The following is an 18,945-nucleotide window of genomic DNA, read 5'->3' as shown; positions in this document are numbered from 1 at the left end:
TTTTTGTGCGATGGTTAGCATCTTCCTCTGCCTTTTGGGTGCTACTGCAGGTGCCTTTTATGGTGCAAAACGTTTCGTCGACATTGTTGGGTTTGTTGGGGAGAAAACTTACAAACATACAGTACAGCACTTCAGAGTCACACTGCTAGCGATCGAAAATTTATGTAAATTTGACAAGCTGAACGCATTCTGTACTGTACAGGAGACACGGCACGGAGGAGATTGGCTGTAGACCATTGTCAATCAATCAGGACCCAGAACACAATGCGCTAATCAGGACGCAGAACACAATGCGCTGTAAAAAAAAAAGCATGCAAAATTGCACTAAAAAAAATCTGCGAAACTGCGAGGCCGCGAAAGGTGAACTGCGTTATAGCAAGGGACCACTGTATTGCCAATCCTGCTGGTCCTCAGATTGAGGCAGTCATAGAAGCTCTGTTAAAAAAGCATCCATACTTAGGGGAACCTGCAACATTTCCAGGCACATATGGGTGGCAGCAGCATCTTAAATGGAAGTTGGCTAATTACCGTTGTAAAATGAGAAGGGATGGAGTACCTTGTCCTGAACATGATATCAACTCCTTAAAAAGAAAATCTCCTGGTGAGAGAAATCCTGCAAAAAACTGTAAGAGACCGAAGAAAGCAGAGGTTAACTATCTTCCCCCACATCCAAGTGGTGAAACTACTGACACACTGGAGATGGAGAGACAGGAGCTTCTTAACGACATAAAGAAGAACAAGCTTTTAAAGCGTTTTAATCTTTAAATCCTTAAAGTTGTAGGCCAGTAACAATAATTAGATTTTAGAATGATATACTATGAACTACTTTTATAAAAAATATATATACTGCAAATGCACTTCTTTCCCAGTTACAACTGTACATCAAATTACTCTTTTTAAGCTGAGCATTGTGAGAGAGAGAGACTGCATGTGTGTGCGTGATTGAGTGTGTGAGACTAAGTGAGTGTGTGAGAGAGAGAAAGTGATAAGTGTGTATTTGACCTGGTACTTAATTTTGTACTTTTGAATCTTTTGTCAATTCAGGTCAAGGAGGAATTCCCTGGAGCAGAGGTTCATGTTTAAACTACACACCAAAACTTACTGCCCTGACGAAGGCCAAGGGAGGTGTCATGGGGACCAAGCTGAGGCCGTTCCTGGATAAACTGAGCCAGGTGAGTTTGTTCTAAATTTGACTGTTTATATTTTTCTGAACAGAGAAGGACCTGTTGTCTCTCTCTCAAACACACTCTCAAGAGCCATGTTTGAAAATATGATGTGTGCAGGGGCAGGGAAGCTATAGAGCACAAAGATTCATGCTTTATATGCGGTATGTCCACATTAGTGTTGTTTTCGTCAACGAAATTTTTACATGACCTGTAGCCAGAGCCTTCCTCTACGTGGATGGTAACTAGCCTGGCAAGCCAGATCTACGCACAATGTTCCGAAAAACGCTCTTTCAATGTTTCAAACACTACCCCTTTAGACATATATCTAGTCATACAGTAATGAAAGCTTGAAAGTTTAGATCGCCAAGATTTAACCCCCTGGGACCGGCGATCCCGCCGGCGGGATCTGACAGAATTCTCGCGAGACCGTTTAAATAACTCCGCGAGTTTTTGTCATATACACATTTTAAAAATACCCTCAGAAACTTTGGACGGTCTACTTTTCAAATATATATAGGTAGAAACTAAATATATTTTTACAGCTTCGTGATACGAATAGAAAGAACAAGAGTGACTGACTTAAGCGTCTGCGTCTCGAAGCGGCTCTGATCGCCCACCCACTTGCAAATCGCGCTATTCGCATGATAATAACATGATAATCCGACAGTTAGTATTGGGTGAAGAAATATGTGAATACGCCCATTGTGACCGAAATAAACAAGAGCACATGTCTGGGTAGTGTTTACACTGATCGGCTACAATATAGCACACGGATACGTCTCTGCCGCTGAAGCTTTGCGCCAGTGTTGCCACTTTCAGCAGCGAAGCTCATACCTGTGTTCATAGCTCAGTGGGCTAAGCCTGTGTGCCTGCAATCACGTGGTCGCCGATTCAAACGCAGCGTATTTAGAACGTGAATAGCGATCTTCCGCTGAGAGCGGTCCTACACGCTCCCGACGCAAGTAAAACAAAGAAAGGTGACACGATTTGCTTTTTTGCCTATTTAACCTAATTTTAAAAACCTTAATACTTCTGACATTGGAAGTTTTGAAAAGAAGACAGATAACGGATTTAGTCAGTGTTTTTTTCATGATTCTACATAATGATTTCAGCGAGATATAAACTGAAATACACGAGAAAGATACGCGGTCGATGATGCCCTCGTCCCCAGAGCGTCAATTATAGTCACTGCATCATATTTATCGCTTTCTATATTTATATAGTCACAGTTTTTCATTTTTCATTCCATCTATCAATAAACTGTGAAAGGGATTTTATTGTTGCTACTTTTCTTGCGTTTCAAACTGCCTTTCCAAAGTGATGGGTGTGGGGTGCAGTGACATTCCAGACTGATGGGCCATTGACAGTATGCAAACTACTACAGGTGTGAGGACACCTATCTCATCAATATTCATTGTGAAGACCACTGACTTTGAGAAAAAGAGTGTCACTCCAAAGTTCTAACACTTTAGTAATCAAACCATATAAAATTTCTGAATGTCACTTTCACCTATGTGTAGCCAACCCCTGTGTCTATAAGTTTCAGAGCTCAAAAGTCTTACCTAGAAATGTCTATAATGTGATTTTTTACAATTTCTCAGCATGTCTGAAAATAGGTTTTTGAAAAGTATATGTTTAAAGTTGATTTTAACAAAAAATAGAATAATAACATTCTAAGAGGTCTCAGATTATTGGTGCTGAGTTTGTGCTGAATAAAAGCAAATGTATCACTTTGGGATAAGTGTTTTTTAGATAGGTGAAATATTTAAAAATGTCAAGGCATGTCAGACTACTTCGAAAGTGGAAAAAAGGCCTCAGGCCCCAGGGGGTTAAGACAACTGAGCTGTCGTTCTCAGTTTGCTACTTAGCTTTAGCTTGCTAAAATGCCTACAAAGCTTCAAAGTGTTCCCTTTACCCATGTATTCTTATCAGACATCTTATCAGAAAGGATGTTTTGTACAGATTGCCAAGTGTCCACGCTTATCAAATATAATTTTCTCCAAAACGTCTAAACAAACCAAACCGGAAGCGCTCAAAGCGCGACACGGTGCAAACGTCACTAAACAGCAGCAGTAAGGCAGCACAGAGCCGCCATAGGCAGAGCAGCAGTGGTTCCACGTAAGATGGAGCAGCAATCACCGCCGCACCACAGCACACGGGACCCTGTAGTAATAGAACAGTAAGGTAAGGGCTAATTAATTATAAGGTAACGCTATCTGCCCACCTACAAACCAGGCGAAACATTTAACTCACACCTTAGGAGCGTCAGGCGTCCTGTCGCAGCTTGTACCATTTACACCACCCAGGGGCTGAACACACCGGTGCAAGATGTCCTGACCACTAATCCCGGAACAGACTGGGAATCCAACAATTAAAATGACCGCCGAAAAGGAGCATAAAGCATCTGTGCTGGGGTAACCCTTATAGTCTGAGCGCCCTCTCCTATTGGCTACTCACCCCCCAGGACTTAATAACACACACCTTGTTGTTTTCTCCTCCTACTACATTAGATTTTCCAGAGGCTGCATCTGTCCTGACATTGTATCTATTCCTGTGCTAGATTCCAGGAACAGCTTCAGTGAAGATAGTCCCGCGCAAGAAGATGCATATTATTTAATTTATTTATTTTATTTAAATTTGTGTGTACTTCTAAGTTCAAACATGTTTGGTTGGCAAAATAAATGTTATAAATTCAAATCAGAGTGTCTTCCGTGTCTGGAATGGATGTAGAGTAGTCTATCAGGTAACAATAATATAATAATAAGAACCTTGTTTTAATTGTGAAATGCATTTGACTAAAAGAAAATTTTGTTTTTGTCTATTCTGCTAGGTACTTGTACTATATTGACTAGGTAAAATAGAATTGCATTAAATAAAGAGATTAAAATACAATTTTCATTGACTAAAACTAGACTAAAATGTCATCAGTTTTTGTTAACTAAAACTAGACTAAAATAGTCATGGATAATTCTGACTAAAATATGACTAAAATGCTCAGACTTTGAGTCGACTGAAACTTGACTAGACTAAAATGAGTATGGACGTGACTAAGACTAATAATAACTAAAATGACAGCTTGATGCAAAGACTAGACTAAAACTAAATTAAGACAGGCCGTCAAAAACAACTATAGTCCACATGCATAGCACAAGTCCTTGCACTCTGTAACTTTAGCTTTTCATGTGCAGAAATCACTGCTCTTTGCACATGTATGCTCTCAATTGACTGTTCATTGTATTTAAATAGTTGTTTAGTGTTGATATCATAATTTTTTCACAGAACCAAAGACTTGAGATGAGACGTGAAGCTGTTATCCATAGCCTCATCATGTACCTTGGGGAGAAAGAGGAGGAACTTCTTGAAGGTTGCCTAATAAATCTTAATTGTTTTATGATACAATTTCAAAACTTAATGTATTATAAATAAAGCAAGTTGGTTCTTAAGTAAGAAAGGAAAGAAGATGGAGGGATGGAACTATTCTGCTCAACCAAATAAAAAAATGGAAAAGCCAACAAATTGAAAAGAGATTTGTTAATGATTCACAAGCATAATGACAAAAAATAAACCTGCTCTGGGGTTACAAGGTCATAGGGTTTTCTGTCCCTGTAAAGTATGGAGGCTTTGGCTTCTCACAGCGGAGGCTGAAAGCAATATAAAAGCAACAGTCACTCATTTACTGTGGAATACAGACATCTTGCAACAAATGTTTTACTAATCCTGCTTCACTGTAAATACTCTTCACTCAATTTAATGTGAGCTGATCTTTGTTAAATGATCAGGAGGACAGCCGCAGTGATGCCACTCAACACGTCCTCAAGATCCTGGTTGTCCAGGTTGCTGATGGAGAGGAGCCAGTGGATGTATCCATCCCTTTTGAAGGCAAGGAGATGATGTCTGGATGTGGCAGTACTGCAAAAGCTTGCATGCTGCTTATGGGGTTAATTTATGCCCTCAACCTTGCATACCCCCCCCAAAACTGCACTACACTTTTAAGGTATTTCAGAAACTATTTCTGGAACTAGATGCAATGACGATGTCCCCAAAAGTACAAGAATTAAAGTTGAAATTGCTCTCTTAGAAGTTAAATTTTTGATCTAATTGTTGGCTTTGAAAACTATTTTCTTGTATGTAAGTTTAAATGTTAAATGATTACAGAAAGGTTTAAATGTTGCAATTGCACTGTAACCGAGAGTTTTAAGGTTTTAATTTTGGCTGTTGACATTTTGTGTAAAATAAGTCCTCAGAGAAGTTTTTTTTTTAATATTTACAATAGTTAGATTTTCCAGAGGCTGCATCTGTCCTGACATAGGATAGGCAGAAAACAATAGACAACAGGTGATGACAATCGGGAATTAACATGAGGCAACGAGGTGGGCGTGGCACACACGAGAATCGAACAAGCAGGTCATGACAGATTTATTATATTAAAGATTTACTTAATATTTTTATAGTAATGTTCTTGTTACGCCCCGCTCCGTCCGATCCTAATGTGTGCCACGCCCACCTCGTTACCTCGTGTTCATCCCTGGTTGTGATCACCGGTGTCCTGTTATGTCTGTCTAGTCTTTTGTATTTAGTCCATGTCTCAGTTAGTTTCCCCAGATCCGTCATTGTAGTGTCCGTTGATGTCCCTACCTGTCTGTCCTTTGTTCAATAAAACCCCATTTACCTGTGAGTACGGCTCGATTCGCCTGCTTTCCGGCTCGCCTGCCCTCGGAACGTGACAGTTCTTCTCTATAAATTGATTTTACTTGATTTTTAATTGATTTTAATTAATTGAAGTAAATAAAACTTGCTACTTGAGTATAATTATGTAACATTTATTTATCTTCATAAATGTTATGTTCAGTACTAGGTAAACTTACATTGATACTGGCATGTGAGTTGTACTTCATTTTATGAGGATTTTACTAAGTAAATCCTACAAGTATTTTTTTTCACTGTTGATTTTTGTGTTGGTCCTCACTTGCCCTTTGTTAGCCTTTGTTATCTGAGTGCATACTTGTGCCTGCCTTTGTCCTGTTCCTCAGTCAGTCATTGTACTCATGTTACCATCTGTGGTTGTTGCAGTTTGCCTTCCTAGTCCTGCCTCCAGTGTTTTGTTACTTATTTTTCTGGCGTGTCTTGAACCCCTTGTTAGCTTTTTAACTTAATTAAAAATGCAAACAATATGTATTGGAATCACCACTGTAAATATAAGTATCACAAATTGATTGGGATATTGGTGATATTACATCAGTTTCAGCTCATGTAATTTTACTCCTGAGGACTGAACAACCAAACATAGTTTCAGGTCCAAGTCAGTAGCTGATGCACAAGTCATTTCATAATGTTCTTCAATGTCAACATTGATATTTTATATTAGAAAAAGGAGTGGTTTTGGAGATCAAACATTACATAATTCATTAAATGTTTGGTGGGTTTGGCAAGCCTGGAACTTATAACAGTAAGCACATAGCAGGGTAAATCTTGGGCAAATGACTTGCAAACAGTAATTTTCTTAAACAGCATGTTTTAGAACTATGTGTGTGTGGGGGGGAGGGGTTGGAATACATAGTAGAATGTGCAAACTCTAAAGATCTGGGTCTAGAACAAAAACAAGATACTCTTAGGCCTACAGGAATCAATATATAAAAACTATATATTATATAGAGTGATGAGTGGTTCAGTCATTTTAGAGATAATAGCTCTTTTAAAATAAAAGTCGCTCTCTTTATTAGCAGCCACTATTAGTTTAATACTACCAGTGGCACAGACAGGGAAGCCAACAATTTACTCAACAATCACATGCTAATGAAACACGAACATTCCATGGCAAACGTTACACAGTTATGATATTTACTAATGACATAAATATGCAAATTCACATATTTGCTTGCACTATTTAAAAATTCAAGCGGTGTGATACAAAACTGCATAATTAGTCCTGCTGACCAACCCTACCATGTCAAATTATGTCATTTAATTGACAGGGGGTGGGATCAGAAGAAACTAAAAAGTTTGCCTTGAGGACCCTTCACAGGCCAAAAAGGTGATCACCGGTCATACGATGTCATGCTGATAAAACAATGTTGATTTTGTCAATGACATTTGAGGAGGCAGATTATTTATGGCATCTACTGTTGTGTATGTATAATAACATTTAAATTCCAGTCCTCGAATACAAAAAAAAAAGATTTTCTTACATTTGGACTAAGTCTATGTGTCACGCCCAGCTCCGTCCAATCCTCGTGTGTGCCACGCCCACCTCATTACCTCATGTTAATCCCTGATGGTACTCACCTGTTGCCTGTTCCTTTTGCCTAATCTTGTGTATTTAGTCCGTGTTTCAGTCAGTCTTCCCCAGATCAGTCATTGTGGTGTCATGTATTGTGGTAAAGTTCGTGGATGTCTGCCCTGGTGTCGACAATAAACCCGTTTACCTGTCAGTCTGGCTCAACTCGCCTGCTTCCTCGCTCGCCTGTCTGCACGGACGTGACACTATGGATGTAAATATGATTGGACGTGCTTAGGGTCCATGTGCAGGGTCGGGCTATTTATCTGCCATCCCAGGAGCACTTTGTGGGATTTGTCTTGATGTAATTAGGTTCATCTTTCATGTGCCATCACTGACTGATTAAACAAAAAAAAAGCAAATGAGTTAAAAATATTACATTCATATAAAGAAAATGTTGGTGATTGTATTGTAACTTGTATTGTAATTCTAGTAAGAATAATAATTTTCTTATATTACTTATTTTTGTATCTACCAAACTTTTAGTTGTACTGTTCCATTCAGAAGGTAAGTTTTAAATTTTGATGTTGATATAATGGCTGTACTTTGATAGGACAAAACTTGAAATGCCAAATAAAGGTGTTTATGAGTCCCACGCCAGTGGGACCAGGATGACCAATAAATCAACTGACTCTCTTATCCAGCCCTTCATCTGTCTGCTTGTCAACAACTGGGAAGGGACAAGGTGCTAGCTTCCTTGACTGCATGAATCCTGTGTGACAAAGTGAATATGTCAGCCACAGAGTTGCTTAAGACAAGGAGACTACAGTTAATCAATAATGTACAAGGTCAGAAAAGTGAAATGTACTTGGTCAGTGAGGTTTTTGAGGTCACGTTTGGCAAAATGAAAAAGTTTATCTTATAATTCATATTTGCAGCTTTTTAAGGACTTTTTCTACATGGGTGGCTTCAACAGGATGCTATTTCTATAGGATTATTGATGCCAACAATACTGAATGCTTTTTCACTTTTCCAGTCATTTCAAGAACATTTCAAGAACTATTCCAGAATAAATAGATATGAGAGCAATGTCACAATTCAAACGGCCAACAAGCCTCTTCTGGTCTCATATGAACCCAAATATATAGCACTGCCAGATAATATATATAATGCCAATATACACTCACCTAAAGGATTATTAGGAACACCTGTTCAATTTCTCATTAATGCAATTATCTAATCCACCAATCACATGGCAGTTGCTTCAATGCATTTAGGGGTGTGGTCCTGGTCAAGACAATCTCCTGAACTCCCAACTGAATGTCAGAATGGGAAAGAAAGGTGATTTAAGCAATTTTGAGCGTGGCATGGTTGTTGGTGCCAGACGGGCCGGTCTGAGTATTTCACAATCTGCTCAGTTACTGGGATTTTCTCGCACAACCATTTCTAGGGTTTACAAAGAATGTTGTGCAAAGGGAAAAACATCCAGTATGCGGCAGTCCTGTGGGCGAAAATGCCTTGTTGATGCTAGAGGTCAGAGGAGAATGGGCCGACTTATTCAAGCTGATAGAAGAGCAACTTTGACTGAAATAACCACTCGTTACAACCGAGCAGTGGTGGAAGAAGTACTGAAGCTTAGTACTTAAGTAAAAGTACAAATATCCTGCAAAATATGTACTCAAGTAAAAGTAGAAGTGCTACATCAACAATCTTACTTAAGTGAAAGTACTAAGTAATTACTTTTAAATTTACTTTAAAGTATTTTTTTTTAAGTAAAAGTACTCACACAATGGTTTGTCTCAACGTCTCAGGTGTGCCATTTTGTAAAAGAATAGTAGATATACTAACTTACGCCTCTACCGATGTCATTGCTCGTAATAATTACTAGCAACTATACAGTATATGTGTATTGGAAAGTTGGGTGTGCTTATTGCAATACTCTGCAATACTGTGTGTACCCTAACTTAGAATTATGTGGATGACAAGTTATCTAATATGTATTACCCACTAATATACCATTAAGATAAACCAATCAGGACATGATACATCTTTAAATCGTTTATGTACTTGCAAAACTATTCAACACATCTGTTAAGAGCAGTAAAAGGGAAACACACCAGTAACCAAACACTAGTGGTGGGGTGGCGTCATGTTGAACGTCTCGTCTTCTTGAAATCCAGCCAGTCTACCAGCTCCTGCTGCTAATTGACGCGCGCTCTGCCATCATTGGAGCTAATAAAGCCACCTGATTGGTAGGAAATGGCAAACAACGCCAGAACGCAATAGGCTAACTATTTTTTCATGCAAGATTTTGAGGAAATTGCGTTCAGAAAATGTAACGACTAACGGCATAAATTGTAGAAATGTAGTGGAGTAGAAAGTACAGATAATTGCCGCAAAATGTAATGGAGTAAAATAAAAAGTATGCATTATTATTTTTACTTAAGTAAAGTACAGATACATAAAAATGTACTTAAGTACAGTAACGAAGTATAAATACTTTGTTACATTCCACCACTGCAACCGAGGTATGCAGCAAAACATTTGTGAAGCCACAACACGCACAACCTTGAGGCAGATGGGCTACAACAGCAGAAGACCCCACCGGGAACCACTCATCTCCACTACAAATAGGAAAAAGAGGCTACAATTTGCACGAGCTCACCAAAATTGGACAGTTGAAGACTGGAAAAATGTTGCCTGGTCTGATGAGTCTCGATTTCTGTTGAGACATTCAAATGGTAGAGTCAGAATTTGGCATAAACAGAATGAGAACATGGATCCATCATGCCTTGTTACCACTGTGCAGGCTGGTGGTGGTGGTGTAATGGTGTGGGGGATGTTTTCTTGGCACACTTTAGGCCCCTTAGTGCCAATTGGGCATCGTTTAAATGCCACGGCCTACCTGAGCATTGTTTCTGACCATGTCCATCCCTTTATGACCACCATGTACCCATCCTCTGATGGCTACTTTCAGCAGGATAATGCACCATGTCACAAAGCTCGAATCATTTCAAATTGCTGTAAAGCGCTTTGGGACAATTTAATGTTGTGATAATGCGCTATACAAAAATAAATTTGTTGTTGTTGTTTCTTGAACATGACAATGAGTTCACTGTACTAAAATGGCCCCCACAGTCACCAGATCTCAACCCAATAGAGCATCTTTGGGATGTGGTGGAATGGGAGCTTCGTGCCCTGGATGTGCATCCCACAAATCTCCATCAACTGCAAGATGCTATCCTATCAATATGGGCCAACATTTCTAAAGAATGCTTTCAGCACCTTGTTGAATCAATGCCACGTAGAATTAAGGCAGTTCTGAAGGCGAAAGGGGGTCAAACACCGTATTAGTATGGTGTTCCTAATAATCCTTTAGGTGAGTGTACATTCAATTAAGTTCCTAACATTTATTTTGTAAGTTACAGAAAGAGTAGGATCAAAGCAGGACAATCTTTATGGTCTTTAGTGCCAGACAGTAGTTTTTGACACCATCATGTCACATCCCCACATCCTATACGTATTTTTTTTAATGAGGAATACACAAGGGATGTATCAAGTTGAAAATCCAACAGACACATTCTGATGCACATCCAACCCAAACATTTCATAAGATAGAGCTATAGCTATGGCTGGGCCTGGAAATGGTGAGCATCGCTTCCAACTCCTCATGCAGGTGGTGACCCGGTTCTGGACAAGACATCACATGAAAGGGTGAAGAGCCACTCATAGAGCTATATTTTGCCTCCTTTCACTTTACTTTGGGGCAGTGCAGAGCAGAGGAAGCATAGATAAAAATATGTGTTTCTTCCTTCCTCATGATTAGTCGTCAACTACTTTTGGAATACCCTGTCTGAAGCTGGCACCAAATCCTACCTCTTCTTACTTCCACAACTTTAGTGCAGGACTTTCGTTGCTTCAGCAGTAATTATGGCTTCCAACACTGTGAGAATCAGACATATTCTTTTTCATCCAAACTTACATTGGATCAGTGCCTCATGGGAACAGGAGGGAATGCATTTACATGTTGAGAAAACAGATTTGAACAATTATTTTTTTAGCATAATAATAATAACAATAATAATAATAATAGCCTTTTGTTAGTTTCATAAAGCAGAAATGAAAGCAAAAACTAGAAAACATAATTCAGCTCCCACTTTTGACTGGTTGCCTGTTCACATTAACATTTCTTCAAGGAGAAGAATGAGTTTGTGTCATCTTGATTTCTTTCAGCAAAGGTAATGTGCTTGCTCCCTAATCTGATAATCGTCGCAATATCCATCTGTTGTCTGGTGATTCTGTCAATTGAGATTGTCAGTCTGGCTTAACGGTGCAGTGGAGATGACTTAGATCTATCAATGAGAAGAGAAATCATGACAGATTAGGCTTGGAACACTTATCTGCGAAGCTTTAAAATTGGCCATCTGGGATTAGTGTTATCTCTCAGATTTAGGATCAGCACTATTTCCAGTCAGTTTGTAATTACACCGATATACTTCAGGCTGGTTTTATGAAGTGAAGGTGGCAATCTTCTTTTTAATAGCAGAACAATAAATACAGAAGTCAGAGGAAGTAATTGTCTAAGGATAACTCATCACTGAAACAGAATCCAGAATTTGCAGTGTATTCTGTCAATGTCCACAATATGCTGGATTTCCTTGAAAGTTTTTGAAAATAATATACAGAACATGAAGACTTACAAATTTTTTGGTGTTTTAAAAAATGGGAATTAATTATTCATTCCAGGACATTACAAGAGAATTGTAAAAAAAAGGCAAATTTTATGATAATCTGATCCAGTGAATGGGATTGATTATTATCGCTGTGATGTATGAGTAACATAGTGATGTTGTATTAGTAAGATTAATTGCAGTTGTTTTACTACGTCTGATTAATGTGGCCTGAAAACACTAGGGATTTTATGTGGTCCTTTTTCTTGGCAGAAGTGGTTCAGTTTAAGGCCACAATGTTAAACTGCTGAGAGATTAAAATGGGAGATGTGAATGCTTGGCCAAATGTTTTATTATCTTGGTTTTTTGACAAAACAAAATTAAGGTATCCTTTACATTAAATGCCTTTATGATGAATTCATAGAACATTCAGTGCACCTTCATAATGCATTCATTGAACATTCATGAGCAGTGAGTTTACTTAATCATCCTAACAGTGTTATAACGCGAGTCCGGGTGATCTGGCAAACAGGCAATAGAGCCGTGAATACGAGTGAACAGGATTTATTCTGGGTAACAAGGCAGACAGGGGAGCTCACAGCAAACAACGTCAATGACAGACCTAGAGAAACAGACTTGAACGCGGACTAAATACACAAGACAAGCAATAAATAACAGGCAACAGGTGATCACAATCGGGGTAACACACATAGGTAATGAGGGGGCGTGGCACACACGAGGATCGTACGAGCAGGTCATGACACATAGCTTAATAGCTTTAGTATACATTAATAACAAATATTATATAATAACAAAAATTATAATCATATGGTCATAATATGTTTATGTATAATAAAGCTGTTAAGAAATGTTAGGATGTTATGTTATACCTACATGCTGCTTGTAAATGTTCAATGAATGCATGTGAATGCATTGTGAGGGTGCACTGAATGTTCTATGTATGCATTACAAAGGTATTCTTTTAAGGTGCAGTTAATGTAAAGCTTAATACTTAATAGTTAAAAATGTAACTATTAACAATAAAGAATAAATTGTGCAAACAAACTGATTGATCCATGACACACGATCATTGACTATCATGAAAAGTCAAGTCCTTTGAATTAATCATGTAAAACCAAGTTTCAGGTGTAAAAAAATCCAAGCTGGGCAAAGATTTTTATTTATTTATTTATTTTACTGCTGGCCACAGCAGTGTTGGCAAAACTATTTCAATGACTGCTAGTTTGTGCCGGATAATAGATCACTCTGAGTGCTGCAAATGACAGAAGAAACAGCTCTAAAGAATAGATAGTTCAATATACAAAATGGAGGACAATACATTCTCTTATCAACACTTGCGGCCTGCTTTATGTTTTAATGATTTTCTCAAGATCTCAGAATAGAAATTCTCATTTTATTGTATATCTTTGCATCCATCATTCTTGATTTGGAGGTCACTGGTATGTTTGGACCATGTTGGTCTTAATAGAAAACAAATCTATTCCTTTATTTACTGCATACTATAACTGTGTATGTTATAGTAAAGTTACAAAATATTGTGGTAGAAAAATTATAAATCAAGCACTTAGAATAAAAGTCTGGACCTCTTAGTTTGGCGAGTAAAGAAAATCTCTTTTATTCCAGCAAGTTCAGCAAAGCGCTCCCATCACACTCTGGCCCTTGGTACCAAGTCACCCCCGGCACACAGAGCAACCAGTAGATAAACCATAACTCCCAGGACTTCTAAGTCCTGTGGCCTGTACTACGAAGCGGGGTTACTGGCTTATCAGGGTAACTTGTCGGATTTAAGGTACCACAGTTTAAATGGACTTCATATTCGCTCACTTACATTTTGCCCAGACTACCTTAAATCCAACAAGTTACCCCGATAAGCCAGTAACCCCGCTTCGTAGTACAGGCCACTGATTAGTCATGAAACATCAACAAACTAAGCTGGGTCTGAATATAGATCACTGTTTTCCAAGTATAGTATGAAAACTTCTATCCAGATACAGGCTGAATCATGTGTGATTGAACAGACTATCGATTTTCCTTGTAATGTACATATGGATATTTTATACTATAGTATTGGACCTTTTGCTGTAATATAGAAGATACCTATGGAAATAATAATAATAAAATAATGCATACAATATAATTTTTATTATATATAATCTGGCATTATATCTGCCATTATATATACACTCACCTAAAGGATTATTAGGAACACCTGTTCAATTTCTCATTAATGCAATTATCTAAACAACCAATCACATGGCAGTTGCTTCAATGCATTTAGGGGTGTGGTCCTGGTCAAGACAATCTCCTGAACTCCAAACTCAATGTCAGAATGGGAAAGAAAGGTGATTTAAGCAATTTTGAGCATGGCATGGTTGTTGGTGCCAGACGGGCCGGTCTGAGTATTTCACAATCTGCTCAGTTACTGGGATTTTCACGCACAACCATTTCTAGGGTTTACAAAGAATGGTGTGCAAAGGGAAAAACATCCAGTATGCGGCAGTCCTGTGGGCGAAAAATGCCTTGTTGATGCTAGAGGTCAGAGGAGAATGGCACGACTGATTCAAGCTGATAGAAGAGCAACTTTGACTGAAATAACCACTCGTTACAACCGAAGTACGCAGCAAAGCATTTGTGAAGCCACAACACGCACAACCTTGAGGCGGATGGGCTACAACAGCAGAAGACCCCACCGGGTACCACTCATCTCCACTACAAATAGGAAAAAGAGGCTACAATTTGCACGAGCTCACCACAAATTGGACAGTTGAAGACTGGCAAAATGTTGCCTGGTCTGATGAGTCTCGATTTCTGTTGAGACATTCAAATGGTAGAGTCAGAATTTGGCGTAAACAGAATGAGAACATGGATCCATCATGCCTTGTTACCACTGTGCAGGCTGGTGGTGGTGGTGTAATGGTGTGGGGGATGTTTTCTTGGCACACTTTAGGCCCCTTAGTGCCAATTGGGCATCGTTTAAGTGCCACGGCCTACATTGTACAGCATTGTTTCTGACCATGTCCATCCCTTTATGACCACCATGTACCCATCCTCTGATGGCTACTTCCAGCAGGATAATGCACCATGTCACAAAGCTCGAATCATTTCAAATTGCTGTAAAGCGCTTTGGGACAATGTAATGTTGTGATAATGCGCTATACAAAAATAAATTTGTTGTTGTTGTTGTTGTTTCTTGAACATGACAATGAGTTCACTGTACTAAAATGGCCCCCACAGTCACCAGATCTCAACCCAATAGAGCATCTTTGGGATGTGGTGGAACGGGAGCTTCGTGCCCTGGACGTGCATCCCACAAATCTCCATCAACTGCAAGATGCTATCCTATCAATATGGGCCAACATTTCTAAAGAATGCTTTCAGCACCTTGTTGAATCAATGCCACGTAGAATTAAGACAGTTCTGAAGGCGAAAGGGGGTCAAACACCGTATTAGTATGGTGTTCCTAATATAATCCTTTAGGTGAGTGTACATTAATAACAAACATTACACGATTATACAATTATAATGTTTGTTATTATTATATAATGTTTGTTATTAATGTATATTACAGCTGTTAAGGGATGTTAGGATGCTAAGGCATACATACATGACATTAAGAATGTTAATACATACATGATGTTTATGAATACTTAATGAATACATTATGCAGGTGTACTGAACGTCTTATGAATGCAATATAAAAACCTTATGAAGCTGCAGTTAATGTAAATCATTACCATTTGTTCACACGCACGACTCACTTTGAAAATGCTTGAGCCCACCCTATCATTTAATTTATTAATACACACTTTTTTAGTGTTCTTCAATGATTTTTCGTTGATGATATTAATGATTGTTTTCATAAAATTGTTAACCTGATCCAATGAAATAAGTTGCTATCTGACATTTTAAGTCACTTTCATTTGCTTTCCACTGTCAAGATATTATTGCCACATTGACAGGAAGGATGGACAAAGAAAATGTGGCACTTTACTTTGCTGCTAACAACCAGGGAAAAGGCCGTGGCTGTAATGGGATCCTTGATTGAGGGCACCATATGGCTCAGAGACTCATGCCTTCCAGATTTGTGTTTACTTTAGCTTACTCTGATGCAGTTTGAGTCAGAGGGGAAGGGGAGGGAACGCAAAGTCAGCAGGTTCCATGGAGCTCATCAAAGCTGTGGCTCTGCGAAGGGCAGTAGGTGAGTAAAGGACACTGAGACGTGATCTGAAGCAAGATGGGTAACTCCAGAGGATGAGCCTCACACAAGACAAATCACCCATGCTCCCGATAATCAGGGTGACGCCAGTGAGCATTGATGAGACTGAAGTCAGGCACGGAGTAATTTCCCAGTGAGAAAAGAGGTGGAAATGGATTAGAATCTCAATAGTAGAAGAGTATAAGTTCTTTTGCTTGTATTTGTTGATTTGTTGACAGGTTTTGAAATTAAGTTAAATTGATGAAAAACACAGTACTGTACAGAGGAAGCCCTCTTTTAATTTGGATATATTTTCAATTGTTTCCCAGTTAATAATGACTAGTTTTATTTAATATGAAAGCATATAAAACAAATACAGAGCTATTGAGACTTGATTTCTTATAACTGATGTAGTTCTGTAACTAGTACACTCCTCATTACTAAGCAGAACAAATAAATGAATCAAACTGAATTAATAAATTACCAAGAAACATTTTGATATGCATAGGTTTGCTATATCAGAACATAAACTGTACTGATGATTTATCATTTTTAAACAGACTTTCAATGCAAACACAGACTAATATATTTTAATGCACACTATGTACATTAAGTACAAAAATAAAGTTTATTATCATATAATGTTTGTTATTAATGTATATTAAAACTGTTAAGATATGTTAGGATGTTGTGGTATATTTACTTGCTGCTTATGAGTGTTCTATGAATGCATTATGAAGGTGTAATGAATGTTCTACGAATGCATTATAACGGCATTATGAAGGTGCATTTTTTTAAATTACATTCACTTGTTAATTCTCATTTCTATGCTCTTAACCACACATGTCATTATGATTTCTTTGTTTGTTTTCATTGGATATTTTTCTTCTGAATTCTACCACCGATAAATGTAACCTTTCCAAAGGTGAACTTATTTTACTCCTGTTCATTTATCTTTCTGACCTCTAAAACTCTCAGGTGGTTATAGCCCTCTCCTCTCTTTACCATGAGGTAATGCTTACTGTTTCAATCATTTCTTCACATCCATGTGCTATTCATTGAATATGACAATACAGCAAACAAACAGCTGCTGACCAATCACATTATCTTTTTATACTAGCTTTTTCACATAGTGGAAGGAACCAAAAGCTGAATGAAAATCATTTAATTTTATTGCTTGACGATTGGCTCTATAATTTCACAATAACTCTGTTTATATCCATTTTTAGTACTTTGGAATCCCAGGCTGACATTCTATTCCCTCACAGAAGAAACTGTGACCTTGCACTGATCCAAAGCCTGTAACATATACAACACACAGGGCTGCCAAAGTAGTCTTGTACCTTGATGGATCAGTAAGTGAAGTCTCTCCAAAATTAATTGGTCTCCACAGGCAGCACACGTTAAACTGAGACCCTTCCGGTTGGAGATCTGAGACTTTACCTTCCCAAACATAGGCTTTTAGCAGATTGAATATTAAGTGAATTTATTGTCTACTTTTGTTAAATGCAGACTGTGAGCCTTTTCAGTAGTAACACTGGCCATTTTGAAGGGCACACTTTTGTATAAGGTATACCTTTGTATATGTGAATTTATTTAGGAATTATTATCCGTAAACCTTAATTTATATCAAGTATTTTCTAAAGCTTTCTTTGAACATTGTAATAGAACAACCATGATCATTGTAACTTTAATGTGTTTATTCCACTATACTGTCTCATCATCCACTTCCACTTGTGTTTTCTTACAGCTAACACTAACATGATTATTTGTGATTGGCCATAGGCCAATTCATTCATAGTGACCACTGGTATACACTGGGAACCTGCATTTTGAACCAAAATGTATCCGAACCGTGACAGAGAATACTTATAATGAAGGAGACCATGTAGTTCCTCAAAGACAATACTCCCAAATTCAATCTTTTGTGTACTTATTATTGCCGTCACAGACATAAGACCCTTAACATAATGTTCATTCCATTTACCTGCAGCATAGATAGGTTACAGCATTGTATGTGTCCCTGAAGTTCACTGTTTGACACTGGAATTAAAAAGCAGGCATTTTAATTAAGTCCCTTGTTGGTAATACTGACACATCCCTCATGATACTCTGAGTTGTGTGAGAGATCTTGGCAGCAGTCAATTTTCTCTGCCTTCCAAGGAAAATCTAAAGCAGCATATCTCAGGTCATTTATCATATAAATCTGTGTGTTCAAGCATACAAGCAGCTGTGATGGAGATACCACACTTCCTGAGGAGCTAAATGAGTTCTACGCCCGATTTGATGCACTGAACAACACACAAGCGACGAAAACCACACCCCCAACCACCGACCAGATCATCTATCTGCCTGCAGCTGACGTGAGGAGAACTTTCATCAAGGTCAACCCACGAAAAGCTGCTGGACCAGACAACATCCCAGGTTGTGTGCTGAGAGACTGCGCTGATCAGCTGGCAGATGTCTTCATGGACATTTTCAACTCATCGCTGAGCCAGATGATCATCCCAGCGTGTTTCAAGTCCACCACCATCATCCCAGTGACAAAGAAATCCTCAGTATCCTGCCTGAACGACTACCGTCCCATCGCCCTGACTCCCATCATCATAAAGTGCTTCAAGAAACTCATCATGGCACATGTAAAGAGCAACCTCCCCTGCTCACTGGACCCGCTGCAGT

General features: G+C 38.5%; 1 long non-coding RNA gene across 1 annotated transcript; it reads left to right on the top strand.

The window, feature by feature from the left end:
- Positions 1 to 1,064: 1,064 nt before the first annotated feature.
- On the top strand, positions 1,065 to 5,272 carry LOC140578731 (uncharacterized). Its single transcript, XR_011983007.1, has 3 exons — positions 1,065 to 1,172; positions 4,446 to 4,530; positions 4,946 to 5,272. It is a non-coding gene; the product is annotated as an uncharacterized lncRNA (long non-coding RNA).
- Positions 5,273 to 18,945: the final 13,673 nt, after the last annotated feature.

The sequence above is a fragment of the Paramormyrops kingsleyae genome, chromosome 1, assembly GCF_048594095.1.
Source record: "Paramormyrops kingsleyae isolate MSU_618 chromosome 1, PKINGS_0.4, whole genome shotgun sequence".
Classification (NCBI taxonomy): domain Eukaryota; kingdom Metazoa; phylum Chordata; class Actinopteri; order Osteoglossiformes; family Mormyridae; genus Paramormyrops; species Paramormyrops kingsleyae.
The sequence above is the reverse complement of the archived record's forward strand: the minus strand, read 5'-3'. Positions and strand labels throughout refer to the sequence as shown.